This window comes from Equus asinus, chromosome 4 (genome assembly GCF_041296235.1).
Source record: "Equus asinus isolate D_3611 breed Donkey chromosome 4, EquAss-T2T_v2, whole genome shotgun sequence".
In the NCBI taxonomy this organism is placed as follows: domain Eukaryota; kingdom Metazoa; phylum Chordata; class Mammalia; order Perissodactyla; family Equidae; genus Equus; species Equus asinus.
Window position 1 is genome coordinate 58,563,678 of NC_091793.1, and position 25,991 is coordinate 58,589,668.

General features: G+C 43.7%; 1 long non-coding RNA gene across 2 annotated transcripts in view; it reads right to left on the reverse strand.

Annotated features, from left to right (window-relative positions):
• The window catches only part of LOC123285366 (uncharacterized), a 230,474-nt gene that overhangs the window by 28,120 nt on the left and 176,363 nt on the right, over positions 1-25,991 (reverse strand). Inside the window, exons 2-3 of one of the 2 annotated variants that reach the window (XR_011502722.1) lie at positions 22,871-22,965; positions 654-820 (exon numbers count right to left, since the gene is read on the reverse strand). This is a non-coding gene — a long non-coding RNA (uncharacterized lncRNA). The remainder of the gene's footprint in view (positions 1-653; positions 821-22,870; positions 22,966-25,991) is intronic. The other variant, XR_011502723.1, reaches the window with a different exon arrangement.

Genomic DNA, 25,991 nt, shown 5'->3' on the forward strand with positions numbered 1-25,991 from the left:
CTCAGTCCTGCTGTTTGTTAGTTTACCCTTCTCTCCCAAGTCCTTCCCAAAGGGTCCAGGCCCATCTCTTCATTTTCTAGGCCAGTGGTTCTCACATGTTAGTAAGCATCAGAATCAGAAGAACATACGACAGAGGCTGTACGTGGCCCTTAAAGCCTAAAGCATTTACTTTCTGGCCCTTTGCAGAAAGTTTGCTAATCCTGGCCTAGAGCCGCGATTCAACCTATGGTGCATCAGAATCCGCTGGCGGGCTTGTTACAACACCATTGTCAGCCCTGCCCGGAGTTTGGGGGGCTCCAGGCTGCCCGGGTCCGGGGCCCCAGGTCGCAGCCTGCTGGCCAAGGCCATCAGAGCAATTTTCACTGGAGCCTCACGGGCTGTGGTGGCCCACCCCGCCGGTCAGTGAGGACTGCAAGGGCTGAGCCGGGATGGCCCCGTGCCTGCACACGCAGGCTCTCCCCAACTACCCCATCGGGCTTGGTCCTGGGGAGACCAGTGCGTTGGGCCCGCTCCCAGCGGGGCAGCCCCTGGGGGCCGGGCATCCTTTGGTTCTGGCATGGGATTGGGAATGGCCTACGCCAGTCTCAGCACGGTTTCCAGGCTCCATATCTTCTACATGGAAAATATGTCTAACAGCAGGAGCAGCGACTTACCCCTGAGCCATCCCAGTGGCAGGAGGAGAGACATCACGTCTTCCTCAGGAAGGCTCGTGCCCACGGGTAGGCTGCGTCCTTCTGTCACAAAGTGACAGTAAAGCCTGAAATCCCAGCACACTGTTCACGGGTTTGAACCAGGTCTGCTTCTTGTTTTATATTTTTCTCTGTGGAAATTGCAAGATTGTCTTAAAAGAAATAAACAAAAATAGTCAAGAACAAAAACAAGCACACAAACCTGGGTTTGGGGCCCAGGTGGGGCCCGTGGGGAGTTATGTTGACCAGCGTCCCCCGACGTCCCCACTCAGCGCACGGAGGCTGGAGGCCGGGCGCTTGCTCAGCCAGGGGAGGACTCAGAGGGTCAGCCCTCCTCGCTGAAGCCCTCATGCACAGCACCTCTGAGCCCCATGCCCCTTCTTGCAGTCGCCTGTCCCACAAAAGTGTAGCCAGCCTCCGTCACAGGGACACAGGGCGTTCAGACCCAGGGAAAGTTCCCGCGGCTCCAGCCCCCAGGGTCGCCACACATGCGTGGGGAGTGGGACGGCTGGCCTGCGGGGCCGCCTTCTGCTATCTCCAACCAAGGTGCCCACAGGGAAACACGGACCTGCAGGGCCAGCCCAGGCCCAGGCCATGTCTGCCTTCAGACTTGAAGACCCTCCCTCCTCCTCTGTCCCTGGCCTCTGCTGCTGTGCCAGGTCCCTCCACCTCACGGTGCTGAGCTGACCAGCCAGGGTGAGGGGGTCTTGCTGGGGTGGGCACCATGGGGTCGTGGTCGTTGCAGCACAGGCACCCAGGGCCGTGGGGCAGAGCGTGGCCAGAAGCCGGGACCTCCTGCACCCCAGCCAGCAGGGAAGCTGCCCTCAGGGTGTGGCTCAGACTTGGTTGAAGGGAAGGATTTCCTCACACAAGCTCAGAGGCACCCCTCCTCCCTCTGGGGGTCTGCACAGGGCACCCCTTTGCCCACTTTGCTGGAAGGCTGGTGCAGACAGAACTCGCTGACTGAGCAGGTCTGCAGGCTGGGGAAGCTGCTTGTCTCCCAGGCTCCCATCTGGAGGAGACGCCGAAAGCCTTGCTCTAAGGGCGCTCCCTGGCGGCCTGGAGGCCCCCAGACCAACCGTCCAAATGATGCCACCACAGCTACTGGATCCTGAGCATTGCTTCCCGGGGGGCACTCCCAGCTTTGTGGCGCACACAGAGAGGTGGTCTCTTTGAGGCCCTGCTGGGCTCTCTGCCCAGCCCATGGGCTGCTGGGGCTTCCAGAATGACAGAGTGAGAGGGAGGTGGGCGTCCATCCCTCCAAGACTTGGGCTGGGCCCTTTTCTCAAAGGAGTGCGGTGCCTCCCCACAATTCCAGAGGAAGGGATTCTGATCCTGGTTTTACCAATAAGGAAATTGAAGCTCCATGATGCTGATATTGGCAGAGCAACGATTCAAGCTGAGGTTTGCCTCAGAACCCTCTGCCTCCCACAGCAGCTCTTCCCTCTGCCTTTGCAATGTGCTCCCCCACTGCCCGTCCTGCACCCTCTGCACCCGGGAGTCATGGGTGGGGAAGGAGTGACTGGTCCAACAGGGCCCTGACAGCGGTGGATTTTAATTTATTAACCTGTCTGCTGGGGACCCAGGATAACTTAATTTGCTACTCCGTGTCACAGACCTGCTTCCTTTGAAGGCTCTTTGTGAGGATGGGGTACCCATGAAGCCCCTCGCTGTAGGAGTGTGTAGAATTGTCCACAGAGGCCCAGATTTTCTGAGGAGCCTTCCCTGTGGGGCAAGAAATGTGCAGCAGCCTCTCCGCTGACTCGGGGACAGGCCAGGCACCCCGCTGGCAGTCAGGGAGCCCCTGCCCCACGCTTCATGGACACGAGCCCTCTGCAACTTGGGGAGGGTGCAGCTGGACTGGACACGGGGAGCCCCAGACTTTGCAGGGTTAGAGACTCATGAGTTCTGGAGATAAACTCTGAACTCACTGTCATGTGAGGCCACGAGCTCAGGGGCGGTGACCTCCCTGCTCTGTGCAGAACGGGGAGGGTGTGTCTTCATATGCCCCACAGTGCTCTCCCAACATGAAGGTCAAGACGCACGTGCTCCAGAGTGCTGGGGGGTCATGTGATGGATTTTGGTCATTTCTCTTATTACTAAATGTAGTAAATGTCAGACTTTTGAAGTCAATTTCTAATGGTCCTTCCATAAAATTAACAGCAACTGCATTTACTCAGCACATGCCTGGTCAGGGGCACTGTGTTTTTCTCCATTTTAAGATGAGGAAACCCTCTCAGGGGGAGATTCCTCAGCTTGTCCATGATCACACATAGCAAGGCCTCGATGCAGGCGGTCAGACTCCAGAACCCTAGTGTCTCCTGAGGGCAGCATGGCACCCAGCACCCATTGCATCCACAGGTGGCCTTGGCCTCGCTGTACGGATGGCTCATGACACCACACGCATGACTCGGGCTCAGTGCTCACCTGTCAAACAAACACAAATCTTCTCGTGTGGGCTTTTTGATCTAACTAAAGACTGGATTCTGCTTTCCAGAAACGAGGGGCAGGGTGGCGCCAGCAGGTCTGACACTCACACCTTTAGGCCTAAGCCCTGCCGGGTCGGGTTCACTGAGATGTTGCAGATCAAGGCAAGGTCATTCCAATAAGCACTGATTGTGAGTCCAGTCATGCGGCCTCCCCAGACACAGCCCGCACGATCTGCCTTCTGGGGTCACCCCTGGAAGGAGAATGAGGAGACAGCCAAGGCCACGGGAGATGACATGCTATTCCTTTACAACCTCAAGAGGGAGGTGTGGCCCAGTAGAAGTGAAAGGAGAAAGTTCACTCCTGATTGAATAGGGAGGGGCGCCAGGACAGGAGGAGGCCAAATGAGGGTTCAATGCAGGACACAGAGCAGGACAATGGCAATGCTGATCAGACTTTAAATTTTTAAAAAATGGCCCCACCATGACAGAGACAGAAAATAGGGAAGGGTCACCTTGCTGTGGCCAAGGCCACCTCACTCTGATCCAGTTGATATTGTCACGACTTTAAGTGTCCCTGGAAGGATGTGTCAAATGCACCGTGGCTACCAGCTCCTCCTGGACATGTTAGGACACCTGCTTCCTCCTCAGGGACGTCCTTTGGAACAGAAATCAGACCACTGCCCTCTCACTCACACTGTCTCATGCAGCAGGGTCACAGCGACGGGGAGCCTTGAGGGGATGACTCTCTCGTTCTGCACCTGTCAAGGACTGCACACCTCCCACTTAGAGGGCATTCTGAGCCCCATTTCCACATCTCCAAAAGAGTGTGACAATGTGGATGAGACTTTGCTGGAGTTTTGGCTGAGAACAAACCCACTTCAAAGAAAGTTGCTAGACACACATCCCCTGGTCTCCCACCACCAACCTCCATGCCCATCTCCAGGCCTGCCCCCCAAACACAACCTTGGAGGGGGGACTCTCAGTGGAAAATGGGCTTCCAGCACTGAGGGGAGGCCTGCTGAGCTCCTGCACCCACAGGCTCATTTCTGTTGCAAAGGAACAGGCACATAGCATCCCTGAGAGAGATAGACAGCACCCCATCTCTCTCAGGAATTCAAGGGATGTGGACAACAGCCCCGCCTGCAGAAGCTGGGAAGAGAGGGAAGAAGGGCCGGTGCTGAGCAGAGAAGAGGCTGCATGTGCAGAATGTGGAGAGGTAAAGAGGTGTGAATTTTCCCAAAACCAAGTGATACTGACCCCAAGGTATCAGCTGGGAGTCGTCCTAAAAGGACCCTGCCTAAGAGGATGGCCTACCAGGTGAGGCCCCCCTGGGCGCACGGCAAGACTATCTGCTGAGGAGAAGGAAGAATTCAATCAGAAATTGTGAGATCCAGCTTAGGGATGGTGCAGACGGTCAGTCCCTGCGTGTCCTCAAAGAAGACCACAGATTCGCCCTCCCTTACTCCTCACCTCCCACTCTGTGGCAAGGTCACCACGAGAAACGACACTGGACAGCAAAGAGAGAAGCCCCACCAGATCTGCTAAACAGAAGGGCCTGGGATTTGCTCTGTCACCTCGTCCCCCATGCACTTCCTCCCTCGTCTGCACCAGCCTGGCTGGATCAGCTCCTGCGCATGAAGGCACAGACCTCAGGATTCCTTCCCAGCCTTTCCTGGGATGCTGAGGGCAGGAGGTTTGGGTGGACAACAGGATACACATTCATATTTTTATTTACACTGGACGTTACTTCTTAGTATGTTTGATTTCCCCAACTTTTGTGTTAGTAGTTTTCAAACATACAGAAAAGTTGGGATAATAGTACAATAAGCACTAGGATACCCACCCCTTTTAAGAAAGTGAAAGATTTGTACACTAAAAATTAAAAAACATTGCTGAAAGAAATTTTAAAGACCTTAACAAATGGAAAGATATTCCATGTACAGGGATTGGAAGACATAAAACTATTAAGATGACCCTGCCATGCAAAGTGATCTACAGACTCAATGGACTCCCCTCAGAATTCCAAAGGCCTTTTTGCAGAAATGAAAAAGTAGATTGTCAAATTCATATGAAGTTACAAGGGCCCTGAATAGTCAAATAATCTTGAAAAAGAAGAATAGAGTTGGAAGACTCACATTTTCCAATTTCAAAACTTACCACAAAGCAATAGTAATCAAAACAGTGTGGCATTGGCATAAGGACAGAGATATAGATCAATGGAGTAGACTGAGAGTCCAGAAATAAAACTATATTTATATATATGATCAACTGACTTTCAACAAGGGTGCCAAGTCCATTCAAGGGGGAAAGAATAGTGTCTTCAACAAATGGTGCTGAGACAGCTGGATACCTACATGCAAAAGAATGAAGTTGGACCATGCTTCACACCATAGAAAAATTAACTCAAAATGGATCAACAATGTAAATATGAAAGACAAAGCCACAAAACCTGAAGAAGAAAACATTTAAATCTCCATGATCTTGGATTTGGCAATGGATCCTTAAATATGACACCAAAAGCATAAGCAACAAAAGAAGAAAATAGATAAATTGGACTTTATCAAAATTAAAAACTTTTGTGGGGGCCGGCTCCGTGGCCGAGTGGTTAAGTTCGCATGCTCCGCTGCGGCGGCCCAGGGTTCGGATCCTGGGCGCGGACATGGGACCGCTCGTCAGGCCACGTTGAGGCGGCGTCCCACATCCCACAACTAGAAGGACGTGCAACTAAGATACCCAACTGTGTACAGGAGGGGGTTGAGGAGATAAAGAAAAAAAAAGATTGGCAACAGTTGTTAGCCCAGGTGCCAATCTTCAAAAAAAAAAAAAAAAACCTTTTATGCATCAGATATTATTAAGAAAGTAAAGATTGAGTGACAACAGCATCATGGTGGCTTGAATTGTTCCTTTCGTCCTTCCCCTCTCAGTTACAACCAGTAAGACATCCAGACATCTGTAGACTAACAAAGGATCCTCTGCACAGCACACTAGAATGTCTGAGAGATCAATAAGTCAGTACCTCTGAAGTTGAGTGGACTGGGTCTCATAGAGGCAAGGGAATCAGGAAAGCAGTGGCAGTGGCTCCCAAGACCAAAGGCTCCAGGAACCACAGAAACACCCACAAACAGAGGCTCCAGAAACTAAGGCAATGCACATGACTGGAGGCTCCAGGAACCACAGCAACACCTGTGAACAGAGGCACCAGTAATCAAGGAGGCACCCACAAATGGAGATTCAGCACAGCACACATGACCAGAGGCTCCAGGAACTGCTGCAGAGCCTGCAACTGGAGGCTTCAGGAGCCATGGTGGCATATCTGAGCCAGCCAAGCCCTTCACCCCAGCAGTCATGGCTGTGCTTGCAACCCCAGCCCTCCTGGCAGTGGGGGCTGTATTCAAGACCTTGGTGTCCCCAGCGTTGGTGGTGGTGCCTACAACCTGAGGTTTCAGGAACCATGGCAGCACCTGTGATCATAGGCTCTAGGAACCGAGACTTGAGACTCAGCCTCTCCAACTCCCCCAGCAGTGGCAGCAGCACCTGTGATCTGAGGCTCCAGGAACTGCAGTGGTATCTGAGACCAGAGGCTCCAGGAACTGTTGTGGTGCCCATGACCAAAATTAAAAATTTGTGCATCAAAGGATATCCCCTACAGCAGTGGCAGTGCTACCCATGACCCTGGTCAGCCCAGAAGCAGCAGTGATGCCCACAAACCCCATGCCCCAGCAGTGGCAATGCCAGCACTCCCAGAAAACCCAGCAGCAGCCACAGAGGCAGTGCATGTGACTCTGGCCCCTTGGCCACAGCAATGCCCAATGCCACAAGGAACAGGGCAAGAGCAGAAGTGGAGCCCACACCCCCAGTGCCCCCCTCCCCCGCCAGCCACAGCAAGACACGCAAACCTGCCTCCCCCACCCCACTGGAAAATTGAAATTCTCTAGAAAACAAACTTTCAGTCATGGAAGATTGCAATCTAACTGATAGAGAGTTCAAAACAGCTATGAGGAAGAATCTCAATGAGCCACAAAAAATCTCAGAAAGACAGTTGAAGAAGCTCAGATTAAAATTAATGAACAGAAAGAATACTTTACCAAAGAGATTTAAACTCTAAAAAAGAACCAAACAGAAATTCTGAAAATTAAGAATTCAATAAATGAGATGAAGAATACAGCAAAAAGCACTGGGAATAAAAAAAGACAATATGGAAGAGAGAAGTAAGCAAGCTCAAAGATAGAAATTGGGAAATGATTTGGGTGAAAGGTGAGAGAGAACTAAGATTTTTTTAAAAATGAAGAAATTCTATGAGAAATATCTGACTCCATTAGAAAAATCAACATAAGGATAATGAGTATCCCAGAAGGAGAAGAGAGAGAGAAGGGAACAGAGAGTTTATTCAAAGAAATAATAGCTGACAATTTCCCACACCTGGGGAAAGAACTGGATCTACAAGTACCTGAAGCCAATAGAACTCCTAATTACAGCAATGCAAAAAGACCTTAGACAAGGCATGTGATAATAAAACTGTCAAAAGTCAAGGACAAAGAAAAAATTTTAAAGTCAGCAAGGGGAAAAAGACAGTAACCTACAAAGGAACCCCCATTGGGCTATCAGCAAATTTCTCAGCAGGAAAGAGAGAGAGGAAGGCCAGGCCAGGAGAGAGTGGAAAGACATATTCAAGATAATGAAAGATAAAAATACTTTATCTTCGATACAGCCAAGAATACTCTATCCAGGAAAGTTATCTTTCAGATATGAAGGAGAAATAAAGGATTTCCAGACAAACCAAAGCTGAAGGAGTTCACCACCACTAGCTCTGTCTTACAAGAAATGTTGAAAGGAGCTCTTCTACCAGAAATGAAAAGGCAAAGCTACACAAAACTTTGAGTAAGGTGATAAATAGACAGAACTATAAAATTTCAAAGCAATAGCTGTTAACAGAGTGTTAAACACTCAATTATAGCACAAAGTTTAAAGGGAAAAAAAGCATTAAAAGTAACCAAAGCTACTTCAATATGGTAATGAATTCACAACATAAAGAGGGATAGTGTGACAACAAAACATAAAAGGGAGCAGGAAAAGGACAGAATCTCTATAGGTAAATGAAGATGAGATGCTATCAGCAAAAAAAGGACTATTTTATCTATGAGACATATACAACCCTCACAGCAACCACAAAACAAAAATCTAGAGCAGAGACACAAAACATAAAGAAAGAAGGAAATGAGAAAAACACTATAGAAAATCACCAATCTAAAATGGCGGACAGAAACACAGGGGAAAGAAACAATGGAAATATAGAACGACCAGAAAACAAAAGACAAAATGGCAGTACTAAGCCATCATATATCAATAATCAACCCAAATGTAAATAGATTGAACTCACCAATCAAAAGGCACAGAGTGGCTGGATGGATTAAAAAACAAGACTCAACTATGTACTGCCTGCAGGAGACCCTCTCAGCTCTAAAGACAAATATAAAGCTTAAAGTGAAGGGGTGGAAGATGATACTCCAAGAAAATCATAGCTGAAAAAAGGTGGGTGAAGCCATTCTTATATCAGACAAAATAGACTTCAAGCTAAAAAGGGTAATGAGAGACAAAGATGGATATTATATAATGATAAAGGGGACAATCTATCAAGAAGACATAACATTTATTAATATATATGCACCCAACATAAGAGCACCAAAATATATAAAGCAACTGTTAACAGACCTAAAGGGAGAAATTGACAGCAATACAATAACAGTAGGGGACTTTAACATCCCACTTACATCAATAGATAGTTCATCCAGACAGAAAGTAAACAAGGGAACACTGGCATTAAATGACACATTAAGCCATATAGACTTGATAGATACATGCAGAACATTCCATCCAAAAGCAACAGAATACATATTCTCAGGTGCACATGGAACATTCTCAAGGATAGACCATACGTTGAGACACAATAAATTTAAGAAGATTCAAATCATATCAACCATATTTTCCAACCACAACAGTGTGAAACTAGAAATCAACTACAAGAAGAAAACTGGAAAATCACAAATATGTGGAGATTAAACAACATCGTACTGAACAACTATTGATTCAATGAAGAAATCAAAGGAAAAATAAGAAATATACGGAGACAAATGAAAACGAAAACATGACATAACAAAATCTATGGGATGCAGGAAAAGCAGTACTAAAAAGGAAATTTATAGTAATACATGCCTACATAAAGAAAGAAGAAAAATCTCAAATAAACAATCTAACCTTACACCTAACGGAATTAGAAAATGAAGAACAAAAGAAGCCCAAAATCAGTAGAAGGAAGAAAACAATAAAAATCAGAGCAGAAATAAATAAAATATAGGCTAAAAAGATAATAGAAATGATCAATGAAACTAGGAGAGAGTTCTTTCAAAAACTAAACAAAATTGACAAACCTTTAACTAGACTCAGTAAGAAAAAAGAGAGAAGCCTCAAATAAAACCAGAAACAAAACAGGAGAAGTTACAATGGATACCACAGAAATACAAAGGATCATAAGAGAACACTACAAACAGTTATATGCCAACAAATTAGAAAATCTAAAAGAAATGGATAAATTCTTAGACTCATACAACTTTCCAAGACTGAACCATGAAGAAATAGAAAATCTGAATAGACTAATCACTAGTAAAGAGATGGCAACAGTCATCAAAAACCTCCCAGGGGGCCTGCCCCGTGGCTGAGTGGTTAGGTTAGCATGCTCTGCTTCAGCAACCTGGGGATTGCCAGTTCAGATCCTGGGTGCAGGCCTTCACATTGCTCATCAAGCCATGCTGTGGCGGCGTCCCACATAGAAGAACTAGAAGGACTTACAACTGGGATATACAACTATATGCTGGTGCTTTGGGGAGAATAAAGAAAGAGGAAGATTGGCAACAGATGTTAGTTCAGAGCCAATCTTCCTCACCAAAAAAAAGTATACCCTAAAAAAAAAGAAACCTCCCCAAAACAAAAGTCCAGGACCATATGGTTTCTTTGGAGAATTCTACCAAACATCCAAAGAAGCCTTAATACCTATCCTTCTGAAACTCTTCCAAAAATTGAGGAGGAGGGGACACTTCCTAACTCATTTTACAAGGCCACCATTACCCTAATGACAAAACTAGACAAAAAAAGAAAATTACAGGCCAATATCTCTGATGAACATAGATGCAAAAATTCTCAACAAAATATTAGCAAACCAAATACAACAATACATTAAAAGGATCATACACCATGATCATGTAGGATTTATTCCAGGGATGCAAAATTCAACAGCTGCAAATCAATCAACATGATACTTCACATGAACAAAATAAAGGGTAAAAACCACATGATCATCTCAATACATGCAGAAAAAGCATTTCACAAGATTCAACATTCATTTATGATGAAAACTCTCAATAAAATGGGGATAGAAGGAAAGTACCTCAACATCATAAAGGTCATATACGACAAGCCTACATCTAACATCATACTCAACAGTGAAAAACTGAAAGTTTTTCCTCTAAGATCAGGAACAAGACAAGGATGCCCGCTCTCACCGCTTTTATTCAACATAGTACTGAAAGTCCTGGCCAGAGAAATTAGGCAAGAAAAATAAATTAAAGTCATCCAAATTAGAAACGAAGAAGTAAAGCTGTTACTATTTGTGGACGTCATGATTTTGTTTGTAGAAAACCCTAAAGACCCCACCAAAAAACTGTTAGAACTAATAAACAAATACAGTAAAGTTGGAGGGTACACAATCAACATACACAAATCTGAAGAATTTCTCTGCACTAATAAACTATCGGAATGAGAAATTAAGAAAACAATCTCGTTTACAATCACAACAAGGGAATAAAATAACCAGGAATAAATTTAACCAAGGAGATAGAAGACCTGTACACTGAAAACAATAAGACATGACTGCAAGAAATTGAAGAAGACACAAAGAAATGGAAAGATATTTTTTGCTCACAGATTAGAAGAATTTAACATTGTTAAAATGTTCATATTACCTAAAGCAACCTATAGATTCAGTGCAATTCCTATCACAATCCCAGTGGTATTTTTCACAGAAACAAAACAAAAAATCCTAAAATTTGTATGAAATCACACAATATCTTGAACAGATAAAGCAATCTTGAGAAAAACGAACAAAGCCAGAGGTATCACACTCGCTGATTTCAAAACATACTACAAAGCTATAGTAAACAAAACAATATGATATTGGCAGAAAAACAGACACACAGATCAATGGAACAGAACAGAAAGCCCAGAAATAAACCCACACATCTATGGACAGCCATTACATAACAAAGGAGCCAAGAACAAACAGTAGAGAAAAGAAAGTCTCTTCAATAAATGGTATTGGGAAAACTGGACAGCCACATGCAAAAGAATGAAAGTAGACCATTATCTTTCGCGATACAGAAAAATTAACTCACAATGGATTAAAGACTTGAATGTAAGACCTGAAACCATAAAACTCCTAGAAGAAAACATAGGCAGTACGCTCTTTGACATCGGTCTTAGCAGTATCTTTTTTAACATGTCTCCTCAGGCAAAGGAAACAGAAGCAAAAATAAACAAACGTGACTACATCAAACTAAAAAGCTTCTGCATAGCAAAGGAAACTATCAACAAAATGAAAAGACAATCCACTAACGGGAAGAAAATATTTGAAAATTATATATCTAATAAGGAGTTAATATATAAAATATATAAAGAATTTATACAACTCAACAACAACAAAAAAACCCACAAACAACTGGATCAAAAAATGGGCAGAGGATCTGAATAGACATTTTTCCAAAGAAGATATACAAATGGCCAATAGGCACATGAAAAAATGCTCAACATCACTCATTATTAGGGAAATGCAAATCAAAACAACAATGAAATATCACCTCAGGCCCATCAGAATGGCTATTGTTAAAAAGTAAGAAAGGGGCCGGCCCGGTGGCACAGCGGTTAAGTGCACACATTCTGCTTCGGTGGGCCAGGGTTTGCCAGTTCGGATCCCGGGTGCAGACATGGCACCGCTTGGCACGCCATGCTGTGGTAGGCATCCCACATATAAAGTGCAGGAAGATGGGCATGGATGGTAGCTCAGGGCCAGGCTTCCTCAGCAAAAAGAGGAGGATTGGCAGCAGTTAGCTCAGGGCTAATCTTCCTCAAAAAAAAAGAAAAAGAAAAAAGTAAGAAAGAAGTTTTGGAGAGGATGTGCAGAAAAGGGAAGTCTCATACACTGCTGGTGGGCATGCAAACTGGTGTGGAAAACAGTATGGAGATTTCTCAAAAAATTAAAAATAGAATTACCATATGATCCAGCTATCCCACTTTCTGGATATTTATCCAAAGAACAGGAAAATACTAATTCAAAAAGATACATGTGTTTTTCAGTATAGTGACCAGCAAGGTATTCAGGATGACATGAGCAAGAACAGGAGGGGAGAAGGCTGGGTAAAGAAGTCAGGAAGCGGCCAAACCTGGTAGACTTGCAGCCCCAGCACAGGCACTGGGAGGGCAGGACTCCTCGTGGGGCACTGCACACAGCCTTTGCAGTGTAGGCACAGAGCCCTGTGACTCGGGCAGCCTTAGGGATGACGCCTGGGCAAGCACGATACAGGAGACTTCAGAAGACCTGTCTGCAGGGGCTTGTACAGCCGGGAACTGTGTGGCACAGCACACTCTCACAACAAGGCGTGGGTAAGCCTCATGGTTCCAGAAAGAACAAAGGAGGACAGGAAAATAATGGCCATTGGTTCCTCACTACCCTGGTGAGCAAGTACACAGATTGCCCTACTGTGCAGTCTTTCTTGCACTTCCTTTTTTTTTTTTTTTTATTGTGGTAACATTGGTTTATAACATTATGTAAATTTCAGGTGTACATTGTCACATTTTGATTCCTGTGTAGATTACATCATGTTCACCACCCAAAGACTAATTACAATCCATCATCACACACATCTGCCTAATCACCCCTTTTGCCCTCTTCCCTCCTCCCTTCCCCTTTGGTAACCACCACTCCAATCTGCATTTCCTAAAGCAGCTCTCACCTATCGTAGCTGTGGTGCCCTTGGAATAAAACTCAAAAGGGTGAGGATATTTTGCTCTAATTTACCATTTTCAAAAAGCAAATTCATAACTCTTTAAATTCTTAGTCATATAAGTTGAAGCATCAGCAAAGACATGCATGCTGGACTCAGAACCATAACCACCACACCATCATCATCAACACCCAGCGTTTACACAGCACTGCTGGGAAGCAGCCACTGACCTTCCACTTCGCAGGCTTCCTCTCATCTAGTCCTTGCGGCAGTCCTTCACAGAATATTGCATTAACCCCATTTTACAGCTGAAGAGGTTGAAGTTCAGACTGCTAATTGACACACCTAAGCTCATAGGTCCATCAAAAGTTTATTTTGAACCCAGGTTCCTCCAACTCCAAAAAAGACAGTGCATGAGTTTTAGGTCTAGACTACTTTAGGAAGTTACTTATTCTCTCCAGTTTCTAAACTTGTGCCTTTTGATTTATTAATTCCAACCCGAGGAATGCATGCTAAGGAAGTAACCCAAATGATAGAGAAAGCTTTACACAGGGAGATATATGTACCAGGGTTATTCACATGATGGAAAAACAATTTGTTCCATGAAAGTTCTCTTATCACTTCTACCCCAAAGAAGGCTGGAGCTATAGAAAATCATTTGTTTTGTTGGGTTGGATAATAGGTTGGCATGTAAGCTGAAGAATCTGAAAGGGATAAATTGTTCTACAAGAAAAGGAGGGGGGCTTCCAGAAGGACAGAGTGGGGACTCTGGAAGTCTCTCCCCAAAGACACATTTATTGAGCTGGTTGAATTTAACCAGACAATCACTCAGAAGTTCTGGAGACTGACCAAAGGGCTTACAACACACTGAGGAACATTTATTAGCAAAATCCACAGAAACTACAATAACAACGGTGAGAGAGAGTGGCATTTGAGCTAGGGACTAGTCTGTCCTCCCACAGGGCTGCCTGTCTCAGCAGGTTAGGCAATCTCCATTTCACCCAGCTCCTTGGGATGGGAGAGTAGCCAAGAAATTAGATAATTTTAATGAAATGAACAAGTTCCTAGATAGGCACAAACTACTGAAACTGACCAATTCGAGAAGATATAGAAAATGTGAATAGGCGCATAACAAGTAAAGATATTGAATTAATAATTTTTTCTTTTCCCCAAAACCCTCCAATACATGATTGTGTATTCTAGTTGTAGGTCCTTCTAGTTCCTCTACGTGGGATGCTGCCCCAGCATGGCTTGATGAGCAATGCCATGTCCGCGCCCAGGATCCCAGTCAGCAAAACCCTGGGCCAGGGAAGCACAGCGTGTGAACCCAACCAATCGGCCACAGGGCCAGTCCTGAATTAATAATTTTTAAACTTAACACAAGGAAAAGCCCAGCCTTAGCTAGCTTCACTGATGAATTCTACCAAGTATTTAATGAAGAATTAATAACAAGCTTTCACAAATCCTTCCAAAAAGAAGAGGGGATCCAGAATAGTCAAAATGATCTTGAAAAAGAAGAATAAAGTTGGAGGATTCACACTTCTCCATTTCAAAACTTAATACAAAGCTACAGCAATAAAGATAGTATGGTACTGGCATGAGGATAGACTATATATTAATGGAATTGAATAGAAAGTCTAGAAATAAATCCTTACATTTATGGTCAATTGATCAATAAAAGTACCAGGACAAATCAATGGGGGAAGAATAACCTTTTCGAAAAATGGTGCTGAGACAAATGCAAAAGGATAAATTAAACCCCTCCCTATACCTTATATAAAAACTAACTCTAAATGCATCATAGAACTAAGCAGATGTAAGGGCGAAAACTAAAATGGTCCTAGAGGACAAGAGTAAATTGTTGTGACCTTGATGTAGGCAATGGTTTCTTAGATATGGCACCACAGGCAAAAGTGACCAAAAATAAAAAAAATAGATAAATCAAATTTCATCAAAATTAAAAGTTTTATGCTTCAAAAGATATACTATCCAGAAAATGAAGAGACAACCCAAAGAATAAGAAAAAATATTCATACAGCTCGGCGTGATCCAGCAAAGGAAGGAGAAACCAAGACTTTTCCAATAAACAAAAGGTGAACGAGTCATCCCCAGTGGACCTGCCCTACAAGAAGTGCTGATAGGATTCCCCCCAGTTGAAACGAAAGGATGCTAGACAGCAACAAGAAAGCATACAAAAATATAAAGCTCTCTGGTAAAGATCAATGTATAAAAAAATATAGAATCCTATAGTACTGCAATGTTGGTGAGCAAATCTCTTTCAGTTCTGGTATAGAATTTAAAAGAAAAAAGCATAAAAGTAACTATAAATCTATGTTAATGGACATATAATGTTAAAAATGTCATTTGTGTGTGATATTGTGATTTATATTAAGAAATATATAGTTTGTCTTCATCCCTGGTCCAGGCACACAGCTCCTAAAACTCTTGGAATTTACTATGAAGAGAACGATAAAGGTGTCTCTTGTTACGTTAACGAGGCGACTTTTCCACTGCGCCTAAGAATGGGGTTGGCAGCCAGAAGAACCAACCATATGATTAGAGGTTTGGAACTTTTAGTCCCACCCCCAACCTCTGAGATAGGAGAGAGGCTGGAGGTTGAATTAATTGCCAATGGCCAATGATTTAATCAACCATTACTACGTAATAAAGCCTCCATAAAAAACCAAAAGGATGGAGTTTGGAGAGCTTCCAAGTTGATGAACAGAACACTTGAGGATTTGGGAAGAGTGGCATGCTCAGAGAGAGCATGGAAGCGCTGTGCCCTTTTTTCATACCCCCACACATCTCTTCCATCTGGCTGTTTCTGAGCTATATGTTTTTATAATAAACCAGTAATCTAGTAAGTAAAATGTTTCTATAAGTTCTGTGAGCTGCTCTATAAATTAATCTAACCCAAGGAGGGCATCACTGGAACCTCCAATCTGTAACCAGTTGGTCAGAAGTACAGGTGACAACCTAGGCCTGCAACTGGCACCTGAAGTGGGGCAGAGGGCAGTCTGGTGGGACTGAGACCTTAACCTGTGGGATCTGACACTATCTCCAGGTAGTGTCAGAATTGAGCTGAATTGTAAGACACCAGTTGGTGTCCGAGAATTGCTTGCTGTTATTCTTGTGGAACCACCCTTCCACATTGTAACTGGGTGTAGAATGGAGAACTGATTGGAGATGGTGTGAAGAAGAATCCACATACATATTTGAATTTGTGATCAGAAGCTTTTTTTTGAGGTATCAATAACACAAAGTGTGCTGGGGACCAGAGATGTGAAGGAGTAGAGATTTTTGTATGTAATTGAAGTTAACTTGCTGTCAACTTAAAATAGATCGTTGTAACTTCAAGATGTTTTATGTAATCCCCATGGCAACTACAAAGAAAATATGTATAGATGATACATGAAAGGAAATGAGAAAGGAATCAAAGCATATCACTACAAAAAAATCAATGAAACACAAAGGAAGCTGACAAGAGAGGAAATTAGGTAGCAAATAGCTACACAACATACAGAAAATAATTAACAAAATGGCGAGTCCTTCTGTATGAGTAATTAATTTAAATGTGAAATTCCCCAATAAAAAGACATAACTGGCAGAATGGATTGAAAGGAAAAAAAGATCCATCTGTATGCTGCCTAAAACAGACTCACTTTAGACCTAAGGGCACACCTGGGCTGAAAGAGAAAGGATGGAAAAAGATAGTCTATGCAAACGATAACCAAAAGCGAGGAGGGGAGGCCATACTTAAACCACACAAAACAGACTTTAAGTCAAAAACTGTCACAAGAGACAAAGAAGAACATTATATAATGATAAAAGGGTCAATTCTCCAGGAAGATATAACAATTATGACCATATATGCACCAAACATCAGAGGTCCCAAATGAATGAAGCAAATATTCACAGAACTGAAGGGAGAAATAGACAGCAACACAATCATAGTAGGAGGCTTCAATACTCCACTCTCAATAATAGATAGAAAAACCAGACAGAAAATCAATAAGGAAAGAGAGGACTTGAACATCACTATTGACCAGTGGACCTAACAGACATAAACAAAACACTCCATCTAACAACAGCCGACTACACATTCTTCTCGAGCATATATGGAACTTTACCCAAGAGAGATCACATGTTAGGCCACAAAACAAGTCTTTTTTTTTTTCTTCTGAGGAAGATTAGCCCTGAGCTAACTACTGGCAGTCCTCCTCTTTTTGCTGAGGAAGCCTGGCCCTAAGCTAACATTTGTGTCCATCTTCCTCTACTTTATATGTGGGACACCTGCCACAGCATGGCTTGCCAAGTGGTGCCATGTCCGCACCCAGGATCCGAACCAGCGAACCCCGGGCCCCCGAGAAGCAGAACGTGCGAACTTAACTGCTGCGCCACTGGGCCGGCCCCAAAACAAGTCTTAATTTAAGAAGACTGAAATCATACCAGGTATTTTTTCTAAGTACAATGCAATGAAATTAGAAATCAATAGCAGAAGGGGCAGCAAAAGATTTACAAATATGTGGAAATTAAACAACCAATGAGTCAAGGAAGAAATCACAAGAAAAATTAGAAAATATGTTATTGTTGTTATGTGCCATCAAGTTGGCTCTGACTCCTGGCGCCCTACGAATGAGTGATATCTACAATGTCCTGTCCTCAACAGACCTACTCAGTTTCTGTCGACTCGTGCCTATGGCTTCCTTTATGGAGTCAACCCATCTCACATTTGATCTTCCTCCTTTCCTGCTGCCTTCTGTTTTTCCCAGCATTATTGTCTTTTCCAAAGAATCCTGCCTTCTCACAATGTGCCCAAAGAAGGGCAGCCTCAATTGTATCATTTTGCCTCCAGCCATAGTTCAGGCTTCATTTGCTCCAGGGCCCACTTGTTCGTCTTTCTGGCGGTCCAGGGTGTCCGTAGAGCTCTCTTCCAGCACCAGATTTCAAATTAATCCATTCTTTCCTGCCAGCCTTCTTCACTGTCCAGCTTTCGTACCTGTACACAGTAATGGGAATACGAGGCAGTGGATAATCTTGGCCTTGGTCTCTAATGACCCTTCCTTACACTGATAATCTTCCCAAATCCTTCCATTGCCGCCCTTCCAGGTCTCGGTCTTCTCTTGATTTCTTGGCTGAAGTCTCCATTTAAATTGATGACTGAACCAAGGTAAACAAAATCTTTAACGATTTCAGCGTCTTCGTTGTCTGTGTTAAAATTGTGTAGTTCTTCTGTAGTCCTGAGTTTTGTCTTCTTGATGTTCAAATGCAGTCCTGCTTTGGCACTTTCTTCAGAAGTTGTTTCAAGTCATTGCTGCTTTCTTCCAGTAAGATGGTGTCACCTGCATATCTCGGATTGTTGACATTTCTTTCACAATTTTCACTCCTCTTTCATCTGAGTCTAGCCCAGTTTTTTGTATGACATGTTCTGCATACAGATTGGGGAATACAATGCACCCTCGTCTGACATCTTTGCCTATAGGAAACCTAGCAAACCATTCTGCCTCTCCATATTCTGTCCTGACAGTAGCTTCTTTTTTTGTTTGTTTTAAAGATTGGCCCTGGGCTAACATCTGTTGCCAAACTTTTTTTCTTTCCTTCTTCTCCCCAAAGCCCCCCAATACACAGTTGTATATTCTAGCTGTAGGTCCCTCTAGTTCTGCCACGAGGGACACCGTTCCAGCATGGCTTGATAAGCGGTGCTAGGTCCTCGCCCAGGATCCAAACCTGGGGAAACCAGGGGCTGCCAAAGTAGAGTGCAGGAACTTAACCACCGGGCCACAGGGCCAGGCCCCTGACAGCAGCTTCTTTGTTCACAATTCAGGCTACTCATCAGGACGATCAAGCGCTGAGGCATGCCCATTTCTTTCAGAGCAGCCCATAGCTTTTCATGATCCGCTCACTCAAAGGCTTTACTGTCGTCCATAAAACTTAGACTAAGCTTCTTCTGGAATTCTGTGGAGCACTCCAGTAGCCAACAAATAATCACCATTAGATCTCCTGTGCCTCTCCCTTTTCGAAACCCAGCTTGGGCATCAGGCATTTTTTGCTCCACATGAGGTAAAAGCTTTTGTTGTAGGGTCCTGAGCGTTACTTTACTTGCACCGGAAATTAGAGCAAGCTTCTTCTAGTCACTGTGCTCCTTGGCATCTCCTTTCTGGGGATCAGGATGTATATTGAGTGTTTGCAGTCTATTGGCTGTTGTTTCATTTTCCGTATTTGTTGGCATATTCTCGTTAGAATTTTGACAGATTCAGTCTCTGTGGCTTGAAAGTGTTCTACCCACATCCCATCTGCCTTTGTGACTTATTTCTTCCCAGTACTTTCAGGGCAGCTTTCACTTCACTTTCTAGAGTTATGGGTTCCTCCTCCTCAGAATCTTCTTCAAAAGACTCCATCAACCTTTTGTGTCTTCTCTGCAGACCTTCAGTGTGCTGTTTCCACCTTCCCTTTATTTTCTCCTCATCAGACAGTGTGCTTCCCTGTGGGTCGTTCAGCATTCCTCATCTGGATTTAAAGTTCCCTTGGATTTCACGAGTCTTCCAGAAGAGACTTCTTATTCTTCCTTTTTTGTTGTTTTTTTCTCTCTCTTTGCATTGGCCGTTAGAGTGGTTCTCCTTATCACTATGTGACAGTCACTGAAAAACTGTGTTCACGATTCTAACCCTACTTTTGTCACCTTTTAATTTTGCTCCTCACCTATCCATAACAACTTTTAGTGTTTCTTGTCATCCACCTTGATTTTTCTTTTCTTTTTACTTCAGGCATTGTCTTTTCATACTCTTCTTTAGTAATATTTCTGGTTTCAGTTCATAGTTGTTCTGGTTCTTGGTCAATTAAGTTTAACAATGCACATCTGTTTTGGGTCAACTTTAAATTCATCAGGAATGTGGTTGACTTATATTTTGGCATTATTAGTCTTTAATGCTCTTCTTCAGCTCTGCTCTGTTGTTTGATATTAACAGCTTGTGGTCAATTCCACACTCTGCTCATGGTCTTGTTCTGGCAGAGAGAACACAGCTTCTCTATATCGTGCTTCCAATTACGCAGTCTATTTTACTTCTATATTGGCCACCTGGTCATGTCCATGGAGACAGTCATCTGTTCAGTCGCTTGAAGTATTTTCAATAGACAGATTGTTGGCAGAAATCCATGAGCTGGTCTCTTGCTTCGTTTCTGATCCCTAGTCAAAATTTTCTGATGATGTCCAATTCTGGTTTATTTCCTACCTTTGTGTTCCAGTGACCTATAGTTATCAGCATGTCTTGTTTCAGTGTACGATTAATTTCTTCCTGGATTCTTGCGTAAAAGCTTTCACTTTCATCTTCTTCAGCTTCTGTAGCTGGAGGACAGACTTGGATGGTGTTTATGTTAATAGGTTTTCCCAGAAGTCTGATTGATATTGTTTGGTCAGACCTCGCATCATAGCCCCTCACTGCCTCTGCTACCTCCTGCCTCAGTATTAGAGCCACTCCTTTTCTTCCAAGTCTGTCATTTCCAGGGCAGAATGCTTTGCAGATGTCTGACTGAAAGTGTCTCATTCCAGTCCATTTTAGTTTGCTAACGCTAAGGACTGCGATATTTAAGTGTTCCATTTTTTGCTTTACAATTTACAATTTACCTTGCATCGTGCTTCTCATGTTCCATGTTCCAGTTGTGTGCGTGGTACAGCATCAGACTTTCCTTTCACTTTTGTGCACTTCAGCCACTAGATGTCCTCTGGCTTTAGTCTAGTTGTGTCATCAGTAACAGTGCTATTCCTACTTGTTCTTTGCTCCTCTCTAGTAACTGATTGAGTGTCTTCTGACTGGGGGTCTCATCTTCCAGCACTATCTATATTTCATTTTGGACTGTCTCATTACAGGGTTTTCAAGGTGAAAAAAAAAAGTTTAAGAGAAAAAGAAAAAAATTAGAAAATATCTTGAAACAAATGAAAATGAAATGTAACATAGCAAAACTTATGGGGATGTAGTGAAAGCAGTACTAAGAGGGAAGTATATACATTTGGCCCTCCATATCCATAGGTTCCACATCCACCAATCCAACCAGCCGTGGATAGAAAGGCCTACAATGGTTGCGTCTGTGCTGAATATGTGCAGACTTTTTTTCTTGTCATTATTCTCTAAACAATATAGTATAACAACTATTTACATAGCATTTACATTCCAGAAAATGGAAGCCACTGGCATGGAGAGGAGGTGGAAGGGGGTACTGTGAACAGAGAGAAGAGCTGGGGGGAGCGTGGCAAGTGCCAGAGAGAGCAGAATCTATTACACGTGACATTTACAAATCTTGCTTTTTATGTGAGGTATAATCTACTCATCTGTTTCCTTATAAAAACTTCAGGAAAATCCACATGATTTGCAAATGCTTTAGGAGTTGCATCTGCAGGTGTGTTTTGGGTGTAACCACTGCTGTTGTGACCCCAAGGAGACCCAGGGACCCTCTGGTCCCCACACCTTGTGCAGTGTCTGGCACGTGGTGGGTACTCTGTACTGTGGTAGCTGGAAGACTGAAGAAACGAAGGAGCAAACAAACGCCCTGACATCTCCTAACTTCTCCCTCGTGTCCTGCCGAGTCTGCTTGGAGGAAAGCAGGCCTCCTTGAGGACGATTAGAATAGAGAAATTTCAACGTCTCCTCTGCCATGGCTCCTTCCTTGCCTGCTTTTCCCAAATCATCTTCTGCTGATCCCCGACAAGGGCTGATGCCACCTTGCTCCGAGCCCTGCGTTCTAATGGGAGGGGAGTACCTACTCATCAAGCACCTCCCTGTGCTAAATGCCTTTCTAGCTGCTTCCCCTCGTTCCTCATTTAATACTCACAACAATGGACTGTGTGAGATGGTAGCTATCATTACTTCACTTTATGGATGAAGAGAGCTAACCTGACTTGACCACAGCCAGACAGTGAGGAAGTGGGATATCCAGAATCTGAACCCACATCTCTCCTCCAGAGCTTTCCCTTCCCTTTAATTTACTGAAAACCTCAAAGCCTTCAAGGTCCGCTGTATCAAAGTCTCTAAGAGAGGAAGCCCAGGCACTGGTGGGGGTGGCAGTACAGGGAGATTCTTTGGGGAAGGATCTCTCCTGCCATGAGCCCCATCACACCAGGTGCTTCACAGTGAAGGCCAGCAGAAGTCCTGAGAGCATTGCTTGAATCTTCAAAGCGTGTAGAAGAAACGAAATGATGTAACCTCTGGAGAGGACAGGTCCAGTCTGGCTCTGGGGGAGGAGCTGAGAGGCAGAGTGCTGAGCCAGAGCTTGGCCTCACCCACAAACACCCGACCTCAGCCAGTGCAGGCGCACAGCCAGGAGAGGCTGTGGCTGACTGCACAGTGGAGGCTGGCCCACTCTCGGGCAGGGCTGCTGATGAGGGAGAGTCCCTCATAGCACACCTCCCTGGCCCTGGGACCCAGGATCTGGGCTTCCTTGGTTGGTGCACAGGAATTCCCCTCTCCTCCTCCTCTCAAAGCCCCCGGGCTTACTCCCACACCTAGACAAACCCCGCCCCCCAACATACACAAGAGCCACTTGTAAGAGCATACACTGTCACATCCAGACTCGTGCATGTAACAAACCTGCACTCACCTGAACACATGTGCACATATACACACGCAGATGGCTACTGTCTTAGGCACAGATTCATGGCTGCAAAGAACAAAAATCAACTGAAACCATCACAAGAAACGTAAGAGTTTGATGGTACCTGAGCATGATGGCACCTGACAGCCAACACCCGGGTTGCAGGAGCCCCACTTGAGAGGGAAATGCCGCGACCACACTCTCAGGCTAGGCTGGGACCTGGAAAAGAGGAGGAAGGCAGAAGGAGAACCAGAGGGTGAGGCGGAGGGCAGCACCAAGCACAAATTGCGCCCACGTTGTACTTGAAACAGGAGAGCCCTGGCTGGTTCTGAGCAGAATCTGCAGTCCTGGCTGTGACTCTCCCTAAGGATGAGAGAGTCCTACTCGGGCAAGTAGGGATGACCTCCAGGAGGACTTGTCCTCCCCTCCCCGACATCAACACACCCACCTCTTCTCTGCACCCAGATCCAGCCATAGTGACCTCTGTTTCCAATGGCTTCAAGGAAGGATTGAGAACAGTGGATTAGAATCCTAATCCACAGTTCTTAGGAGTTTTCTGAAAGATCCTGGAATATGTTTCTCCCTGGTGTCTCTCAGCTTTCGGTTTTGTTTTGCCCCCATGGGTTTATTCTGGCAGCCTCTCACTGGCCTTAAACTTGTTCCTAGTCCCCACTACCCTCCTAGCTGCTGGCGGGCCCTCCTGCAGCTTATAACCCACCACAAACTCAGTTCAGAACCAGCCAGCTCTCTGTGGACCTTGCCTGGATACGATGTCTGGCAGTTCTTCAAAATATTAAACACAGAATTACCACATGGCTAGCAATCTGACTCCCGGGGACATATCCAAGAAAAATAAAAACATGTCCATACAAAACTTGTACACAAATGTTCATAGCAGCATTAATCAAAATAGCCAAAGAGTGGAAATAACCCAAATGTCCACCAACTGCTGAATGGATGAAGAAAATGTGACATATCCAAACACTGGAATATTACTCAGCAATAGAAAGAAATGAAATTCTGATACATGCTACAACATGGATGAAACTTGAAGACATGCTAAGTCACAAAAGACCACATGTGGTACGATTCCATTTATATGAAGCATCCAGCATTGGCAAATCGACAGAGACAGAAAGATTAGTGGTTGCCAGGAACTGGGAGAGGAGGGTAAAGGGGTTCTTTTGGAAATGTTGAAAATTAGATCTTGGTGATGGTTGCACAACTCTGTGACTATACTAAAAATATTGAATTGTACACTTTAAAAAAGCAGATTGTATGAATGTGAGTTGTATCTCAATAAAACTCAATAATGTATACACACATAGAATAAAACAACATACATACGTGTATGTGTGTGTGTGCGCGTCTATATACATCATGTCACTCCTCCTTTCAAAACCCTCCAGGGTCTTTCTGTCTCACTCAGGGTAAAGACCAAGGCTTTGCAATGCCTGTAATTCCTTACGCCATCTGTCACTACCACTTCTCTGACACCTCACACTACCTACTCCTGGCTCACTCCACTACAGGCAAACTGGCCATGCTAGGCATATCTTGACACCCACATCCCTCACTAGCTAGCCCTCTGCCTGGAATGTTCACCTCCTGGGATCTTCATGACTCACGCTCTCTCCTTCTATGTGGAGAAAAGTAAAGTTGACCTTTCCTTCACCTGCTCTGCAGCACCTCTATATGTAGGAGTGAAGGCAAAAATATATGGAATAAACATATAAAAATATAAAACATAAAATATTTACAAAAAATATGTGGAGTGAACAAAAATTTAAAATATATAGAATAAACAACATCTAAAAATAAATAGAATATTTCATTTATTGGGAAAATATATGGAAATAATCTATGGAAAATAAATATATGGACTAAATAGTATGTGGAATAAACAATATCTTCAAAGCACAAATTTGTAATGTCAGTAATTGAGGAAGATGACTAAATTAAATTAGTCCATTAGTGGACTAAATGCTCCAATCAAATGCCATAGGGTGGCCAACTGGATAAAAAAACAAGACCCATATATATGCTACATACAAGAGACACACTTCAGACCTAAAGACACTCACAAACTGAAAGTGAAAGGACGGAAAAAGATATTCCATGCAAATGGCAAAGAAAAGAAAGTGGGGGTAGCAATACTTATATCAAACAAAATAGACTTTAAAACAAAAACTGTAACAAGAGACAAAGACGGGCACTACATAATGATAAAGGGAACAAGCCAACAAGAGGATATAACACTTGTAAATATCTATGCACCCAACATAGGAGCACCTAAATATATAAACCAATTATTAACAGACATAAGAGGAGAAATAGACAGTTACACAATAATAGTAGGGGACTTTAACACTCCACTTATGCCAGTGGATAGATCATCCAAACAGAAGATCAAGGAAACACTGGCCTTAAAGGACACATTAGACCAGATGGACTTAGTGGATATATACAGAACATTCCATCCAAAAACCACAGAATACACATTCTTTTTAAATGCACATGGAACATTCTCCAGGATTGATCACATAATAGGCCACAAAACAAGTCTCAATAAATTTAAGAAGATCAAAATAATACCATGCATCTTTTCTGACCACAAAGGTATGAAACTAGAAATCAACTACAGGAAGAAAACCAGAAAAGCCACAAAAATGTGGACATTAAACAAAGTGATACTGAACAACAATTGGGACAATGAAGAAATCAAAGGAGAAATCAAAAAATTCCTGGAGACAAATGAAAATACAACATGCCAAAATCTGTGGGCTACAGCAAAAGCGGTTCTAAGAGGGAAGTTTATAGCAATTCAGGCCTACCTCCAAGAACAAGAAATATCCCAAATGGACAATCTAAAAGCTCATCTAAAGCTACTGGAAAAAAGAAGAGCAAACAAAGCCCAAAATCAGCAGAAGGAAGGAAATAATAAAAATCAGAGCAGAAACTATTGAAACAGAGACTAAAAAAAATAGAAAAAATTAATGAAACCAAGAGCTGGTTCTTTGAAAAGATAAACAAAATTGACAAACCCTTAGCTAGACTCACCAAGAAAAAAAGAGAGAATGCTCAAATAAACAAAATCCGAAATGAAAGAGGAGAAATTACAGTAGGGACCTCAGAAATACAAAAGATAATAAGAGAATACCATGAAAAGCCATACACCAACCAATTGGATAATCTAGAAGAAATGGATAAATTCTTAGAAACATACAACCTTCCAAAACTGGACC